General features: G+C 42.4%; 1 protein-coding gene across 2 annotated transcripts in view; it reads right to left on the bottom strand.

The window, feature by feature from the left end:
• Positions 1–18,932, bottom strand: part of LOC144037902 (zinc finger MIZ domain-containing protein 1-like) — a 59,371-nt gene that overhangs the window by 26,677 nt on the left and 13,762 nt on the right. For both annotated transcript variants that reach the window (XM_077549787.1, XM_077549786.1), the window contains exon 2: positions 13,240–13,342. The gene's annotated coding sequence lies outside the window, so the exon portion shown is untranslated. The remainder of the gene's footprint in view (positions 1–13,239; positions 13,343–18,932) is intronic.

The raw sequence follows: 18,932 nt of genomic DNA on the forward strand, positions 1-18,932 counted from the left end.
TAAACAAGTTTGCATTACATAAGGTCTACATGTCAGACGGTTGACGGCGCAAGACGACGACAAAATCCAGTCGAGGTGATAACGTCAACTTGAAAGTGCAACGTCACCAAAGGCGCACCGGCGCTCATTTTGGCTTTTCATCCTTCCCCACCGCTGAGCGGGTGACAAGGTTAACATGTCCTTTCTTAGTGAAATTAAGCAAGCAGCAGGAAGGCTATGCTTGGGGGAGGGGGAGGGGGAGGGGGAGGTGGTTGCTTGCTAAACACCGAGTTGGAAACCCGACGCCCCCGCTGCTTGCACGGGATGGTCAAGTCAAGCCGGCCGGCAAATGAGGTTAGGAAAAGGTTTTGGGGGGAGGGGGGGGGCATGGATATAGGGTGGTCTGTGTCTAAAGGGGCCACATTGAGCAGGAAGTGCGTAAAAAGGGGAAGCAGTTCATGCAGACCAACATCTGTAATATTTCTTCACAACGTAGTCCAGCCGCTGATTCCTTCCCCCACTGCCACAATGCAAGACCCCGCCCCCTTTTTTGTGGTTAGAAGCATCGACTGCCATCAGTGCCATGTGCCCAGGGGCCCCCATAAAGTCATAACAGTTTTTGTCACTTTTTTAGGGATTGTTTTTGCTTCAATTCAATGGACGTTGTGCTGCTCCCGCTTCTGGTGTGCACACCTTGGCCACATGGGGGCAGTATGAGTCACGAGACATACCTGGAGGTCATAATAATGATAAAAATAATTTATTTATACTAAAAATAAATGAATACATAAAGAAAATATACATGAAATAAAATAAAAAAAAACTAAATAGTAATACCATAATATATATAATTTAGCAATTTAGCCGCTAGAAGCAATTCGGGTCTCACGCTCGGTGCAGTCAGGCTTGTTGGGATGTGTTTACCAAACGGTCTCATTAGTATAGCGCTAACCTGCTAAGCAGCTTCACATCAGCTAGCAGGGGGGGGTGGGGGCGGGGGGTGGGGGCGGGGGCCGGGGGTGTATTGGAGGGGGCACGCGCACATATCAACTGGCATTTGGCTGGTCGGGTTTGCGTGTTTAATGGGGTTTGTGCACGCTGTTCCATGTGTTCCGGCTTAGCGGCTAATTAATTAAAACCTGCTCCAGAAGACACCGTCCCCCCCAGCCGCAAACTCATAATGCAAACCAAATCTGTTTGTGTATCCTTTTAACTGACAACAACAACAAAGATTGTTAAAGACGTTTTTGTGCACTTTTGATGAGCTCATAAACGATTATGACTCTCACGAAAATGTCTCCGATGATTGCATCCTCCCCCAATGTTGGTCCAGCCATGCTTGGGCCCCCCACCAGGGGGATGAATCTAATAAAGCTCCTTCAGCCACATGCTTAAATGCTATGCAAACGAGCTGCTCCGTCTGTTTGGTGACCCCCCCCCCCCCCCCACACACACACACACACACACACACACACTCCCCGTCCAGCCAAAAGAGAGAGAGAGAAGGAAGGGGAAGGGGGGATATGGATTTATTTGATTAGGCTTGCTGGTGGCTATTTGATTGAAAAAGCTCTAATGATGATTGTGATTAGGATGAATTGATGACATGAGCAACAAACAACAGGAGGAAAAAGAGACGCACTTGAACCTGCCAAGGGCTCACTTCAATTACACGCATGCAAGTCGCCACTACATTTATTTATGCGCCTCCCCCATTTCACACAGAACACAGCAGGAGACAAAATGAAAATAGATGAATAAATGTAGATGCTAGTATTCGACTGAGAAATTAAGAAAAATTTAGGAAACCTTAAAAAAAAAAACATGAAAATAGAATTGTTTAAAATGCATTTGATCGGTCATTTGATGTAATACGTTTAACTTGTGCTTTATTTCTAGTTATTCTTGTTAGTAATTAATTATTGTTACTTATTTTATATTTTTTAAATATCAGTTTTAGTTTATGTATTTTTAATTAATTGCATATTATTAAATATTATTGATACATTTACTGTAATTATAACATTTTTTTTATTTCATTAAAATTTAGAAATTCAAAAATATGAGGAACATTATTTGAAAACAAAAATATGGGAATTTTTTATTTGTAATGATTTAGTTAAGTACAATTATTTAAAATGTATTTAGAAAATTATTATTTTTTTCTTTTTTTTTACTTGTGCTTCATACTTCTTAATTTGTGCTGTTGTATTTTATCAAAATATTAACATCAGAATTAAAATAAACATGAAAAACAAAGTAAAAATAAATATTGAAACAACACTAAAAAAAAACTGTGAACATGAAAAAAAAAACACTGCATTATAACCCAAATGTAAAAGTGACAAAATAAAATCTTTTTGAAAATATTACGTTAAAATCAAGCTTGCATGCAAAATAATCCGTTTCTAACATTATATATTATACACATTTAAAGTAAAATCAGCTAAATGTTTTATTCTATAGACTTTTTTTTGGGGGCAAGGAAAATGTCAAAACAGCCACACACACACACACACACACACACACACACACACACACACACACACACACACACACACACACACACAAAGAAAGTGGGCGGAGAGGAACTCCACGCAGAGGAAGCGGGCCAGGGCGGACGTGGCCCGGCGTTTCCTAGCCGCTTCCTTCTCATGTAATCGGCTCATCTCTCGTTTTCCTGTGTCGCTTCTGCTCGATTGTTCAACTTGCCACCACAAAGTCAAAAAATAATCATTCTGATGTTTATTGGGTGGCTGCAACCGATTAATGGCCCCGAGCCATGAGCCAAGCAGACGTTTAATCAACACAAAATGAAAACATTGCAAAACGTACTGCCTGTAATTTATATCTTGTAAGCGTTCTTTGACCAAAATAAGAAATTGTTATATTCATGATATCTATTTTTCAATAAAATCGGTTATTAGAATTTTATTCTGCCAAATACATATCCGAATCGACCTGAAATAAACCACAACGTCAGGCCCTATAGTTTGGATTTTCCTTACGGATGAATGGCCTTTTAGTTGATTTCAAAGAGCAGAAATGATTTGACAAACAAGTCAATTGAGTTGAGAAATGCACGGCGGGGATCCAAAGTGTTACGGACTGCTTGGCGGGTACAAAATATTGGGTAAATGCAAAATGGCTGCCGCATCCTGGCACTACAGATCCCAGATCCCTCTGGTGTATTGTAACAACATCATGAGGCTCCCTCCAGTGGCAGACACGGGAAAGACAGCTTGAGTTCATATCGGTCAAACAAATGAAATTGAGTCACTGACAGCAGGAGATGATTGTTGTCCTGACCTTGAAGTAAGCGCCGCTTGCGCCACGACCGACGCCGATGCTAATATCCCGTTTGTAGGCCGGCGCGCAACTTCCAAATGACCGACTTCCAGCTGCACCGCCGCAAATTCGCTTTCAACGCCCTTTGTGTCCACAGCCAAGACGTTGTATGGATCCTTTCGCGCGTGATGTGAGGCGGAGGAGGCGGACTCCAGTCACATGACTTGACTCAGACCGAAATCGCCAATTTTAGGACTTGCTTGATTTCATGGAGTGAATGACAAATGCACTGTAAAAAAAAAAAAAAGAAAAGACGTTCAACTTGAATATGCGTCACGAACGGCGTGTGCTTGCTTTGAGGCGTGCGAAGAAATGATTATTTTGCCCTTTCTCAGTCTCGATGTTTCAAAAGCAAAAAAAATGACATGAGCAGCAAAGTTGCCGTTGGGCTTGACAGCCTGCTTTCTCGGTTTTTCAGTAAGAAAGCAGCGTTTTTGCCGAAACCAAAACATGTCCGACTGTGGATTACGAAAGATGGGAAAAAGCTCCAAACAAAGTTGAAGGTCAAGACTTCAGACTCGTGACTCTGCTCCATCGGACCTGGATGGAGCCAAGTAACATTATTGGGTTGGTGAGGTCATGTTGGTTCTTAACGCAGGGTGGGCTATTTACAGAAACAAGGCCCTCCCCCCCCCCCAACCGACTCACTGCTATGCTACAACCCCCTCGAGCGGATCCACCGCCACAAAGCTCCGTGTTGCGCGCAGTCATGCGGACAGATGGAGGGACTATTCAGAGCATCCCGCTACGTCCTCCATAACTGTGACATATTTAGCCCCCCCCCCCCCCCACACACACACAGACAACCCCCCCCCCCCTTCCCTTCCACTGCAACCTTCTGACTTGTCGGTAAATGAGATAGGATTGGCCGAGGCTGAATGTGATTCTTGGATGGCAAGCAAAAAGGCAGACATGAGTTCATGAATGCGGAATATGACGTCACATCACATCATGTGGCGTTCAAAGCAATTCGTTTTTGTAGCAATCGGAAAAAAATGCTCCAACGCAACTATAAAAAGCATCATTTGTCAACAAAATGGATGCAAGTACACCTCTGTAGAAGAGCTACATCTCCTTGCACACGCTAACAATGAGGGCGCCACTGCCATCTACTGTAGTGGATGTGCAATTACACTTTAATCTAGTAGAGCACGACGAGCATCAGCGGCGGCGGCGATGTGACGAGAGTCGCTCGAGGTCTGACAAAAGACCTGCAAAATGCGGATCTGGCACAACAAATGAGGATTACAATATTAGAGGAAATGGAGTCTTTGGCGTGACCTACATCCCCCACACACGCTCGCCATTGTAATCCGCCGCCGTTGAATTTCAACATTCTGGAGGCCCAAGCATGAAATTCTCAAAGGATGGCAACCGGTTCATCAAACGCTCGCTTGTTGAGCAGCCACCTGACAAAAGCGGCGAGCTCGCTTTCTTTTACAGTACGTATGTTCAGGATTTGGACTTGGGCCAGGAATCGCCTCCAGATCGCGGATCTGCAACCGCTGGAGACACATGTGGCTCTCTACTACCTCTCCCAAGGCTCCATATGGATCTCTTAGTCAAATTATTATTATTTTTTTTACATATTTATGTTTATTTTTAAATAAAATATTCTTCAAACAATTATATCCCCAAAATCCAAAATTTTAAGTTGTCAGAAAAAGAGAGTTCAAACTTGGCTTTGGAATTGCCCAAAATGTCCGTCTGATGTTAAGAAATGGATCTTTAACGCTTCATCATCTCAGTAGTTTGTAGTATTTACTGGAGGCAATTTTCTATTCTCGGAATTTCTCATTTCTCGTTCCGAGAAGGGTTACAACAGCGACGCCGATGCTAGTTGTTAGCCCCTGTTAGCGTTGACTTCAATTTGCTTATGAAATGGGTCGAGTCGAGTTTTCTGCGACCCAACGGCGCTCGTATCTCAAATTGGAGCTGGAATGTTCTTGTTTGTATTCCGGTTTGATCATTTCAGCCAAGCGAACAAGGGGGTGCGTTTGTTTATAGAACGTCTGGAAATACCAGGACAGGCACCGTGTGTGTGTGTGTGTGTGTGTGTGTGTGTGTGTGTGTGTGTCTCTCTCTCTCTCTCTCTTTCTCTCGCTCTCTCTCTGCCAGCCCGTCCGGCCCATGTGACGGCAAACGCACACACAGGCCAGATTGTTTGCGTGTTTGCTCCGAGGCCGGCCGATAAGAACGTTTGGATAGCCAGAAATGTCAAAGCGGCGCGAGGAGCCGGCATATTTGCGGCCAAAGGTGGGAGGAGGTCACATACTGTACGCGCCGCTCACAAGTACAAGTCCGACCTTCACCTTCCACTTCAGTCTCGTCACCAAGAAAGTCGAAGAAAGTCGAGTCATAACTTGCTTTCCGAAAGTCCGAAGTGGAGTAGCACAATCTTTGGCAGTCACAACATAAACGCGGCTCCACAAATGTTGCCACATGGACACCATTTCTAATCCTTTGGCCTGAAAACAGCAACACAAGCAACAAGATGTGCTTTTCAGGAAGACTTTCAAATCAGGTGAACGCACACGTGGCAACGACAAGCGTTTTTCCTACTTTCAAGAGAGCAAAAGTATTGGGACAGTTAGCCAGGTGGACACGTGCGGCTGCCAAATTGGATTTCTTGATGATGTGTCGGAATTCTCAAGTGTTTTCGCGAAATCGGATTATTTGCTCACATATGTCCAAACGCTTGATTGGGCAGCGCTTCACAGTGCAGAGGGACAATAACCCGAAGCAAGATGGGATTGACTCAGCCGTTGCTTGATTTTACAATTCTTTGTCCACCAAAACTCTTTCACAACAACAGTTTGTATATATTATTTCATCTTTTGGCGGGCTGGAACAGATGAATAGCATTTGCATTCGTTTCAATGAGGAAAATTGATTTGATATGCAGTACGAGAAAAACGAGTTCAGAGATTGATCATGGAATGAATTAGATTCAAAATGACAGATTTTCAAACGAAAAAATGAAACAAGCATACTTTTTTTTTAATTTTAAGAAATCCACCAGATTGGCTACTGTGTATTCAAATGTTCACCAAGTCTGAATATGTGATGATTGCCTCCTACAGGTCCCAAGTGGAACAACATGACAAAACATGACTCAGACTTGTACATTGGAGCGTTTGTGCTTGAAGCCCAACGTTCGCTTCTTACACAATATTACAAAAAAAAGAAAACTGACGCCGAGACCAGAAAAACAAAGCCCCTTCATTCATTTCAATGGGACCTTTGTACTAACGGCCATTGGGCGTGAGGGGAGAAAAACATTTCAAAGTGGGGTGGGGGAGGAAGTTGAATCTTTAACCTGCAACATCTTCGTACAATGAACGTCATCATTTCTCCAAACACTTGAAATGACTAAAACTGTTATTTGCTTAAATCCCGACAACAAACGGCGTCCATATTGAAAACGTGGAATAAAGCAAACAAGATTGAGGCTGGCCATCCGGTGCCGCCGACGCCGACGCCGGCCGGTCATGAAGTCAACGGAGACGGACGGGAATCCAGCATGAAAAATGGCAGGAAAAAAGGAAGACGGTCATGCCAACGCGAGCGGCAACAAAGACGGCAAACAGAAGATTTGCAGTGGGGCCAAGGAGAAGATTGTGGACTCTTGTGACTCGGCCCATCGTGATCGGCGCCTTACACAAGGCAAAAGTGGCCTTCCATGTGAATGGGGCCAGTCAGCTGCCATGCGCTACCTCAAGGCCAGCGCATGTGACCGAGCCGCTCCCTCACGCCAGCTCTCGGACGGATGCGCTCCTTTCACATGTCCCGGATGCCCGACGCGGGCTTTGAGGAGAAGCCGATCACGATAACGGAGCTACTCAGCCACAAGACCCTTTGAGTCCAAAATCTTGGGGTGCTGATAGACTCCGACCGGCGCTTTGACCATCTGAAAAACATCCCCAGACAAATACCAACGATGCAAAGATGCTTAAGAAAGTGAAAATGAGTTTAAATCCAGGTCAAAAACGTGAACTTTTTTCCCTCCATACTGTATTTGTTTACAGTCAACAATATTAGAAACCTACTTTTATGTCTTGACTTTTAAGTGCTTTTAAATGTTGTCAATATCATTTGAGTAAACTACACATTATGGTGTTCCACAGGGTTCAATTCTGGGGCCTCGGCTGTTTTTGCTGGCTCCCATCTTTAGAAATCGCAGAGGTTGCTCTATAAAAATAGAATCCTGTTGAGTGACGGGAGTCCTCATCCTAACTGCATGATTTGCCATCCAGCACAAGTTGCACAACTAACTACTAACTAACTAACCTTAAGCTGCATGGAGATAACTGACAACAACCACACCACACCTCACATGAGAAATCATAATGTTGTAACGCTAGATCCGTCGCGTCCGTTCTGAGGCAAAACACAGCTGTTTACGCACACACCGTCGACCCCCCCAACCCCCCCCCCCCCCCCCCACACACACACACACAAGCAGCCCGTAGCCTCCAGAGCTGCCGACAGTAGCCAAGTGTAAGTGAGTGCAAGTGACAGCGGCGTTTGAGCGAGTGTCCTCGGGGGAGGCGGGAAAAAGGCCCAATGTGGAGCGCGCAGGAAGCGGCCAGCGGGTGGCCATGAATCTTTCATGCACCTGGGGACTTTTTTTGCATAAGGTAAGGAGGGGGGGGGGGGGCAGTGCTGAGCAGTAATGAAGCAAAGAGCAGCTCACCTTTTAATGGCTGTTTGCCCATTTATGTGCTTGGCTTGTGCCTGTTTTTTATTCCATTCAAAAGACGGACTGAACGGCCTAATTGACGTGAGAACGGGAAGAACGTTTGCATTCGAACAAGAAAATAGCGGTGATACGATCACGTCCATTTTGAAAAGCGTTAATGTCAGCCGATAAAATTGGCAGATTGATGAATGGGTTAGGCGCTAATATTTTCGACGCTAGTCTGTTGCATGTTGTAAAAGTCTGGATTGCTTAAGGCTCAGTGACTACGGATAGACCGATTATCGGCCAGGCCAATTATCCGTCCCAAAATTTGGCATTTTGACAAACATCGGCATCGGCCTTTTTACGAATCTGAAAGCCGATAACCGAATTTATGCTTTTGATCAGGATTTGTAAGATATTTACAGACACTCTAAAAAACAGTTGGGTCACCCAATTATGGATCAAAAATGGAGCGATCCACTTTATGTCTCAATTTCACCCAACTTTCTGGGTTGTTTTATACAAAATAACCCTTTTTTGACCCAAGTAAAGGATCTGACCAATATTTACGAGTTGTTTTGACTCAAGGTTGGGTCAAATCGACCCAAGTAGAGGATCGGTCCATTTATGACCCATAGTTGCGTTATTTTTGACCCAACAGTTTTTAGAGTGCACATTACCTTGTTGATGTTAAAAGGTAACAGATAAAATGCCCCCCCCCGCCCTAAAAAGGCAATGAATAATGTTAACAATCGCTATCCGGAGTGTCTTCCATTACTGGCAAAACAGCGCCGCGACGGCTCCGACGCTGCTCCTTGACCTCGACCCCGCAGCTCCCCCATCAGTGGGAGAGCTGCCCAAGATTCCCGGGCCCCAGCTAAGGGCAGCCTATCTCCACAGGGAAACGCACACACACGCACACAGAAAAAAAAAAAAGGTTTGACGGATGCCACGTTGAGCGCGCTCGTTCTCTCGCTGGTGACTAACGGGCTAATAATTGATCCGTCGCCCCGGACGGTGTTGTTATCTTGGGCTTTTTGGCGGAGGGAACGCCGCCCTGGATCACGGCCCACGTCAGAGATAGGACGGAGAATCCCAAAGTATCACGCACGCGCGTGGCTGACATTTGAGTCAATGTTGTCAACATGGAGTCAACATGACTGGAAGGTGGCGGAGAACCGGAAACGGCGGGAAATCAACAGAAACAAAAGCAGGCAACTTGGTGATATCCTGCGCTCGAGGATCCTTTGTTTGTGTGTGTGTGTGTGAACATGACTCAAAGCTCAACTGAAAATGTCTTGTCAAGTCACATGCTGAATGTTTATCTGCAAAATCAAACCAGTTGAGGAATATAAGAATATCCAAGAAATTCCCACTATCTATCAAGTTCACTAATTCCTCACAAGAGGACTTTTGTTCCACATCACTTACTCGAAACATCTTGTCAAGTCACCGGTCGGGCCCTACTCGTACTCGAAAAGAGAAAAGTTTTGGAAATGGTTGGCAGTGGATCAGTTATGTTCAATACATTTGCAAAAAAGAATATTTAAGAACAGGTTTTTTTTCATTACTTCTGTCCAATTTAATTGATCTTTAAATGAAACATTTTTGAAGCTGTTAGATTAGGCCTCTTAATGATTACTTAAGTGACTTGAGCTTGACCATGAGGTGGCTGTGACCTGTCCTGGCTTGGCATCTTTCTGCACTTTCTGCATCGCACACGCATCCACTTGAAACAGGTTAAGACCACCAGGTCACACATTTCCATATGGGCCAGGCTGAGCCCAAGACAGTATAAGAGTAGAGAGCATTTCGAATAGATTAGACCTTCTTCCGCATTCAGCTAAAAACAGTTGGGACCAAAATAACCCTAACCCGTAAAACAACAACAATCTTGCCCAGATCCTTTACTAGGGTCCAAAAAATGTGTCATTTTGTATACAGCAAGCCAGAAAGTTGGGTCAAATTGAGCCATCCAGTGGATCGCTCCATTTTTGATCCATAATTGGGTTACTTTGGACCCAACTGTTTTTAGAGTGCATCCAGTAAATAGTTCATCTGAGAACATGCAGCCTCCTGCTTGTTATTATTAGCGAGCATTCGAGATAAAAGAGCCGGTGAAAGTTCCCATCTGAACTTTACAAAGCAGTTTTGTTTTTGTTTTTTGCCGCTGCAGAGTTTATGTTCAAAGTGTGCATAATGTTGCAGTAGCTTACAACGGAGCATGTTTTTCGAGGTGTTTGTGTCAAAGGTTTGACGACAAGTTGCGTCGTGGAACATCCGCAGAGGCGGTCTTTGGTCGTCTTGGCCGACTGACGGCCTGCGGGCTTTCGAAGGACTTTCACTTGACTTCATCCTCAGAGTGGAAAAGCCTGCGCGCAACAATAGCAGTCGGCCTTGCTTGGATGTTTTGCACGCTCAAGTATGGTGGCGGGTCCCACTGCTTTTGTTTGTGCAGCCGAGGTGGACATGTGCGCAGAGGCGGGAGGGGGCGGGAAGGAGGGGGCTCCAAGGCCGGACCCTCTATCCTTCCTGTTGGCGTACCAGAGGCCTCTCGCACTTATCAGTTCCAGATCTCACCAGAACAGAACAGAACAGAAAGAGAGAGCACTGACAGGAAGGGGATTTTTAACTCTCCTCCCCCCCACCTTTTCCTCGAACAGAATGTCTGTCCCTCGCATTTCACAGAGGAAAGCAATTATTCATTAGGCGTACACGCGGCTGCCGTCCGCAAACAGCCTGGAACGCTTCAGACGTCACCAATCAAACCGAGTGCCACTCGCAGAGGAAAGCGGGGGGGGGGGGAAATCATGAAGAACAAATGAAGTCATGCGTGACAAAAAGCTTGAAAGTGAGATTTACAAGTAGGATCTGGTGACAAAATCGACCATATTTGCAAATTAGGGGATAAACAGAAAAATGGGGTCAAATGGATGAAGAGCCTCCCGTAAATCTTCATGGCAAGTTTTGGAAATACTCCAAATTGCCATCTTCTTCCCATTGAAATTAAATAGGAGTGAAATGAATTGAATTGAGGGTCACTTAAAGGAAGGGGGTCATAGGGGTCATTTTCATTCATTTCCATTGGTAAAGACTAACCTTTGCGAGTTTGCAAACCTCAGAAAATACATCTTGTACCGAGGACGCTGACTTTCTCCGAGTTCGGACCAATCAACGCAGCAAAGCGACGTAAGGGAGCGGAATATGCGGCTTGGACCAAAACAGGAAGTGCCCGGGCCGAGGGAAACAAACTAACCAAACATAGTAATGCCAGTGGATGAATGCATGGATGCCGAAATTCATTCTCTTCTTGCAGAAAGAAAGAAAAGCAAGCATCAAGCATTTTTAACTGCTAAAGATGTTTGTGTGTTGTTTTTTTTTAACCTGCAACAACAACAACATTTTGATCCGTTGCCAGGATTGGTTAAGTTCGCTAAGCGTGCACAAGTTGCCGCATCGCTGTTGTTTAATGTTGTCTTAGAAACAATTACTACTTTTTGAATGATAGCAACAAATGCCAAGAATTCAAATATTCATATGAGTGAAAGTAATTTTTTTTCAAAATGAAATTCAGAAGTGCATGTCTTTATCATTATTGCTCAAATGATATCAAAATAAACCACTGATATGTATCATAGAGGCAAATTCCATTTGTCCCAAGAAGAACAAAATACAGTGGCTTTGAATTTTGTGCTAAATTCTCCAGGGAACGCAAAGCGCAGTAAAGGAACAGAAGTTGAAACCGGACCGGACAAAAACAGGGAAATAGTCATTAATCACAGTCGGGCGCATACTTCATTTTCCGGAGACAGAATTTCACAGACTGCAGCCGTCCGTCGCTAAAAAAAAAAAAAAAAGGGGGGGGGGGTACTACCTCGCATGACATTTTCCACAATAATCGCTTTGGTTTATCCCACTCAGGCAGATGTTTGTCAGAACAAGTGTATTATTTCTCAGCAGCCATCAAGATTAACTCTCATCTACGCGCTGGATGCCCCAATTCTTAATCCATGAAGCCGTTGCTGCTATTGTATAATACACAGGACAAACCAATATCAACAAAAACTCCCTTTTAAGCAGCATCTTTTGCATTTTTTCAACATTTATACATACAGTAGTGCTCAGCAAATTTCAGTGAAAGCATTCGTAAAAATTGTTCTCGGAAATGCTGATGAGTAACCTGTAAGCAAGCCTATGCCAGCTAGCTTAGCTAGTAAACGCAAATTCCGACACGATTCATCACAAACATACCGATAAATATTCATTCAAATTTATTATCAGTTTTTCCTTGAGGTTAATTCAACTGAAACATTTTAAAAACTAATCCTCATCAGTTCTAAATAGTGAAGTTGGCATGTTAGCAAGTGAAGATTGCATTTGCCAACGAAACCACAAACATTTGCACAACTTATTCCAAACAAACAAACATTTATTCCATCAGTGAATTAGATTTGAGTTCCTCTCAACGCTAATTTGAATGAAAAAATTCACAAAAACTTAAACCAAGTAAAATATAGTCACTGCGCTAGCATGTTAGCCAACCAAGCATGTGCTAACTAGCTAATCAATCACAAAACCCTTAGAATCCATTCCAAAAACTGAACTGTAATATCAGATGATCCAGTTTTTCTTAACTTTAAATATTAGCTTCCAACATCATCTCAGCTGCTAACTTACGTTACCGCTAACGTTAGCTCCAATGTTAAGATTCCAAAGTTAGCTTCTGTTACTTCTTAATAATAGCTTACAATGTGTGCAACAACATTAGCTTCCAAAGTTAGCGGCAAAGTTACATTCCAACGTTAGCTTCAGAGGTTAGCACCAAACAAAGCTTGGACATTAGACACTAAGTCGCCTTCAAGCTTCCAAGATTAAAATCCTGCAGTTATCTTACGTTGGTTCTAATGTTAGCTTTCAATATTAGCATCAATATTAGCCTTAACCTGCCTTCTCAGTCTTTAACCTCATAAGGAGCAGCCAGAATCTTCTGTTTACGGTCAAGCTGACCGCAACCAGCCATTGGTCGATGCAAGCTACTCATTATTATTCCAAAAGTGTTATTAAAATAATGTTACAATAAAGCAATATATTTGTTGACTCCTCTGGGCCAAAACGCAGCTTCTGACCGACAACCAGGAACATTCATTAGCACATTTATTTCAACTACTCGACACAGTGGCAAACTCAGACGCCTCAGCAAAAAAAAAACAAAAAAAAAAACACCTCACCTTTGTTGACGTTAATCCTCGACTCTTGACCTCGGAAGACGACCCCTCCCACCCATCCACACAGCAGCAAGAGGAACACCCCAGCACGACAAGTCTTTTGTTCCTACGGAGAAGAAAATAGAAGGTAAACAATTGAGATTTAGACCTCCTCCAAGGCTTTAACTGTTAACAAAAGTGGTACAACTGCAACAAGGAGTGCCATATTTGAGTATTTTAGGCGACTTCCTGGTTCACGGAAGACGATGAACAACGTGCGGTAGCATTAATGATGCTGCAACTCAAACAGCAAAAAGTCAATTAGTCAACATGCACTCTAATTGAATTTTGTACTTTTTTTTGTCAACATTTTCAAGTCTGCTCATATTTCCACTACTTTATCATGTAACGCAAATATGCATCTCATCAAGTTTGGAGAAAATGCGGATCAATTCCATGTCGCATGTTTGCTTTCCAGATTCAGTTGGAAGGATAAATGTGATCAAATTGACCAAATGAGTGTCAAAAGTCTCCTTCGACATTTCTATGACCAAATCTCGCATCAAAATGGAAAATATGTTTGGTCAGGTCCAGTTTGACAAATGAGCGTCGATTGCACGAATTAGCTTTGATATTTGGACAACGTTGACCTTGTTGGAAATTTGTGCCGTCATTTCGACGACTATTTCCCACTTTTGTTGCAGCCTATTAGAAAAATGTGCAGACTGCCACGTGTCCTCTCTCTGACATTTCTACGACTACTTTGCACTTCAGTTTAACTCATTCACCGCCATTGACGGCTATAGACGTCCAAAAATAATTTGAACTATTTCTATTAGTTTAACATTTTTTCCCACCTTTGTTAACAAGAGTATGAAAACCTAGAAACAATTATTGTACAATTAGAACAGATATAAAATTTGTGATTAATCGTGAGTTAATTGTTGAAGTCATGCAATTAATTACAATTACAAAATTTAATCGCTTGATGCAATTAAAAATAAGAGAAAAGATTATTAAAAATTAGGGACGTCAGGCGATCATTTTTTTTTAACCGTAATTAATCAAATGACTTCACGACTTAACTCATGATTAATCACAAATTTTATATCTTTTCTAAATGAACAATAAAAAAATGTATAGGTTTTCATACTCTTGTTAACAAAAGGGTTTAAAAAAAAAAGTTAAACTAATAGAAATAGTTCAAATGAATTTTTGACGTCTATAGCCGTCAATGGCAGTGAATGAGTTAATCTTGTAGGAAAAAAAATGGTGTTTGCATTTTTCCCTACATGGATTTTCACGACTATTTACCACATCGTTTGCAAGCTCTTAGGAAAAGGATTTGCTCAAGTCCAATTTGGTGAATGAGCGTCGATTGCATTTGGTCTCCCCAACATTTCTACAACTAAATCTAACTTCAGTTTGCATTCGTTGGAAATTCACATTGATTGCATTTTTTTTTTTTTATCCGCCGTATTTCTGCTAATTCCCACTCGAGCTGTAGCCTGTTGAGAATATCACATCGGACGTCAAAGCTTGTAAAAATCCATCCAAGCGGATCACCTCGGCTCAAGGTTGTGGTTGACAGGACAAGGTGAAAAGCTGCAAACAGTATAAAAAAAAAACACACAACAAAAACCATCAGAAATTCCTTGTGGTGGCCTACCCTTTTTTTTATTATTATCATTGTGGAGAGTTTGTTTTTTTCCTCCTGAGTTGAAAAAGAAAGTGGAGAGGGGTCACTGCTCAATGGGTCGAGCTGCACAGGACGCCTGCTTTTTAAAGCCAGACTCCCCCCAGACACCTCTGTGCTCATCAACAGCTTTTCCCGAGCGTGCGTGTGCACGTGCGTGTGCGTGCGTGCGTGTGTGTGTGTGTGTGTGTGTTGGGGAGAATCAATGCTCTGGGAGCAGCAAACAGTTTATAATAACACAGGATGGAAAAAGCTCAAGTGCAAGAGAATTGATTTGTTTAAGCACAATAACGCGGCTGAGCGGCGGACTGGAGCGACGCGAGTGATTGGCAGCGGCCGTCACGCGACGGCTGACTGCTGGCAAAGCGCTTATGTGAAATGCACACACTTGTTATTTCATTCAGGGAGATTTGTCTTTAATTCCCCGACAGAAAGATGCACTTTGAATGAGCGCAATTAAAGATATACCGCTACATGAAGGGAAACGCAACATGCGCTTTCATGCCCAAGGCTACACAAGGGTCACATGACTTCCTGGTCAGGAAAGATGTGAAATAAAAAACTTTTTTCCCCTTTTAGCTAATTTAAAAAATAATATTTAAGTTGATAAAAATAAATCCCCCCCCGGTTCCCCCAAACATAAGTATAGTCAAAAGTTTAAAAAAAAATAAAAAAATAAAAAATACGCTTATGTAATTGTCTTTGGATTTCATACATTCTTTAAAAATATGTATTTAATTTTCTTTATATTATTCTGTACTGTATATATTATTGATTTAATATTACCAATGAAGTGCCTCAAAAAGAGAAGGAAAAACAGAAATATAAGTAACCTAAAAATAAACGTGCTTTTTTTCCATCTGCAAATTATTTAGAGATTGACTTTGTTTTTCATTATTTCCATTATGGGTTAGGCTTAGATGAACTTTTAAGATGTTATGCAGTCATAAAAAATTAAAATCTCTTTTTTTCCCTAATATTTGTACATGTTCCACACATTTTTTAATATAAAGTGTATCTCTGATAATATTTCATATTAAACAATTAATTTACATGTTTTGTTTCTTTCTTATAAATTATATAACGGTAAATTGTATTTTTCGTAATAATTTACAATTTATAATTGTAAGATTGTGTCATGATGTTTTGTACATTTTATATTACATGTATTTAATCAATAGTTTAATTTCTTGTATTTTTTTCATATTTCCTGTTTTTCACTTCTTATATTGTCTGCATTTTTTAACATCATTTAATTTAATTCAATATGACAATTTAATTGTAAAATAATAATTCATGTTATTAAAAAAATCATTTATATAATTGAGGCTATGTTGTTTAGTTCTTATATTGTATACATAAATGACCAAACCCGATGAAGAGGTCATTTTAGCAAAATCTCTGAATGCAAACATCCAAAGCGCTTCCCTGGATAGAAGTAGGAGGCCGAGTCTGGTGCGATTGTACCCATAATGCATTGTGACTCCGACAACAGTGGGGGGTGGAAAAAAAGTGGATGCATCCGGAGCAAACTGCGATATGATGCCGCATCGTAGCGCTAACTCATCAGAATTCCTTGGGAAGCTTCCATTTGGAATCTCCTGATGTGTACAAAAGAAGAAGGACAACAAAAACGAAAAACTGAAGCCAGGGCTAAATTATGTGGAGACATAAAACATCTCTGCCTGCCTCGAAAGGTTGCCACAAAGGTGCATTTATCATTGTTATGATCCTTCAGAGAGGCCCTCCTGCGTTTAATTGGCTCCTCATGGAGGCTAAATCCCTGCTGGTTGACTTTGGCCACAAGCGCTTTTTTTGCTGGCTGAATGAAGAGCAGTCATCCCGAGCAAAGTGGCCGCCAAAACCCCTGCTCGAGAGCCGGATGCTAACTGATAGCATCTTCACTCACAAGTAGAGAACTTTTCCTGAGCTTGGAAACAGGAAAGAACATCATATCTGTCTGGGATTTTGCTCTCAATCTCAATGGAGGAACATCACATGTGGGGTCCCCCAAGGGTCAATTCTTATCCCACTGTTTTTCAATCTCACGTTAAACTGCCTCAAACATTGCAAAACTGAAGCAAAGCAAATGGCTGTAATCGTTGGCAGTAATCTTAATTTCAAAGACAAAAATCAGCAAGTTTTCTCAACCACGTCGAGACTCGTTTCTGCTGTGGAAGCCATTTTGAATTTAAAACGTTTCGATGCAATCTCGGCAAAAACAGAGTGCGCTGTTGATTTCGTCTCAAAGAGTTTGCCGTCCTAAAGAAGTCAACTATGGAATGTAGCAATGAACATAAATTGATGATTCTGATTCGGTCCGTAACATCAGTCAGAATATCAGCCAAAATGTTGATCGTTTGTTTTCCCAAAGCAGAAGCAAATGTTTGCAAATGTCTTATTTTGATTGAACACAAAAATAATCTGTCTGCTTTCACAGAGGACTGGAGAAATCTGAGAATATTTACTGCTGAAATTCAGAGGATTTGGAAATATTCCACTAATTGATTATCAAAATAGTCGACGACTAACTTGATAATTGATCAGTAGTCGATTAATCGATTGATTTTACAGAATCATAAAAAAATGACACATAGTATATATCATTTTTTAAAGACAGCTATAAATAACAAATAGCAGCTTTTTTCTTCCAGTGCTGAAGGTAATGAAGCTTGCATCCGTTTTCAGCAGTGGAGTGCGATGACCCAATGTTTCCTAAACACACACACACACACACACACACACACACACACTCACACAGAGTCTGCAGGCCTCTGACGACATGAGCGCGGCCCGATTAGATAAGACGGAGACATTGGCAACATTGTGTAAGGCCATCAAGGCAAAGAGGGACGACTGCGGTGCCGATTTCAGGTTTGCTCGCTCCGTCTTGATGACCTCCAGAAAACGCCCCTTCCCTTTTTAAGCACTGCTTTCTGTCATTAGACAAAGACCGACACGTGTGTGTGTAAAAAAACTACCACAACAGTTGAGATGCCACACCAGGAAAAAAAATCGAAACAACCATCATTTGGTAATCCATTAGTTGTCGAAGAGTCGATGGATTTTTTTCTCCTCTGATGGGCAACTCCACAATTCAACATTCCCAAAAAAAAAGAAAAAAGAACATACAGTGGATTACAAGTGGAAAGTAGCAAGAACACCTGCTGGAATCCAGCCATATTATTTCTGGTTGCTTCTTGTGGGGAAAAAAAGGTCGGTGGTGGGGGGTGGGCTGCATGTCCTCCGAGGAATCCGGGGCGGGAAAAGGCAGCACATGACTATTGGGAGGGAAAATGATTAAAGGCTGAGATGAACACAATCTGCTGGTGCCAGAGGAAAGGAGGAAGGAATTTCCAGGGCCAATAAGTGAAGCATCACTGGGGGGGGGGTTGGGGAGGGGGACCGTGCTGGCCGAGGCACATTTCTTGAAAATAGCCTTCAGCATGCTAACGCTGCTCGACATATTGATTTTTTATTTATTTTTTTACAACAGTCCTGCAGCGTTGGTGTCGGAAGCTTGATCGAATCTCTAAAACGACTTTGCAACGTCATCACTAACCATACGTTGCAATTCTGCTTCCGGCGGTCATTGTGGAGAAAACAGGATGGACGTAAGACAATGAACGCATGGGGACGGGATAGGAAAACATTGCTGTGGACGCCTGTCCAGATTTGGAAAGTGTCCACAACAATTGCCACGACCCGCCACGGTGCATATTTGAAACCGAGTCCACCATCGTAAAACGGGATGAACACAAAAAAAAAACCTGAGAGCATATGATAGGCCGTAACAAGTTGAAAGAGGTCCGTAGTGGGTCAGGAAGCATATGAATTACCCGGTCCACGGTCCTTTCAAGCTTTTGCAGTCTACGGGCTTTAGTGCACGTTTCATCCCGTTTTGTCACATTCAGGAAAGCTCAATTGTATGGTTTACCGTTTCTTGCATGCGACGGTTTACAGGCCCGATGCAACGCCACGCATTGTGTGCGACGCTTGGGTCGAAAGATCCAGCCACGGC

Source organism: Vanacampus margaritifer, chromosome 18, assembly GCF_051991255.1.
Source record: "Vanacampus margaritifer isolate UIUO_Vmar chromosome 18, RoL_Vmar_1.0, whole genome shotgun sequence".
NCBI classification, from domain to species: domain Eukaryota; kingdom Metazoa; phylum Chordata; class Actinopteri; order Syngnathiformes; family Syngnathidae; genus Vanacampus; species Vanacampus margaritifer.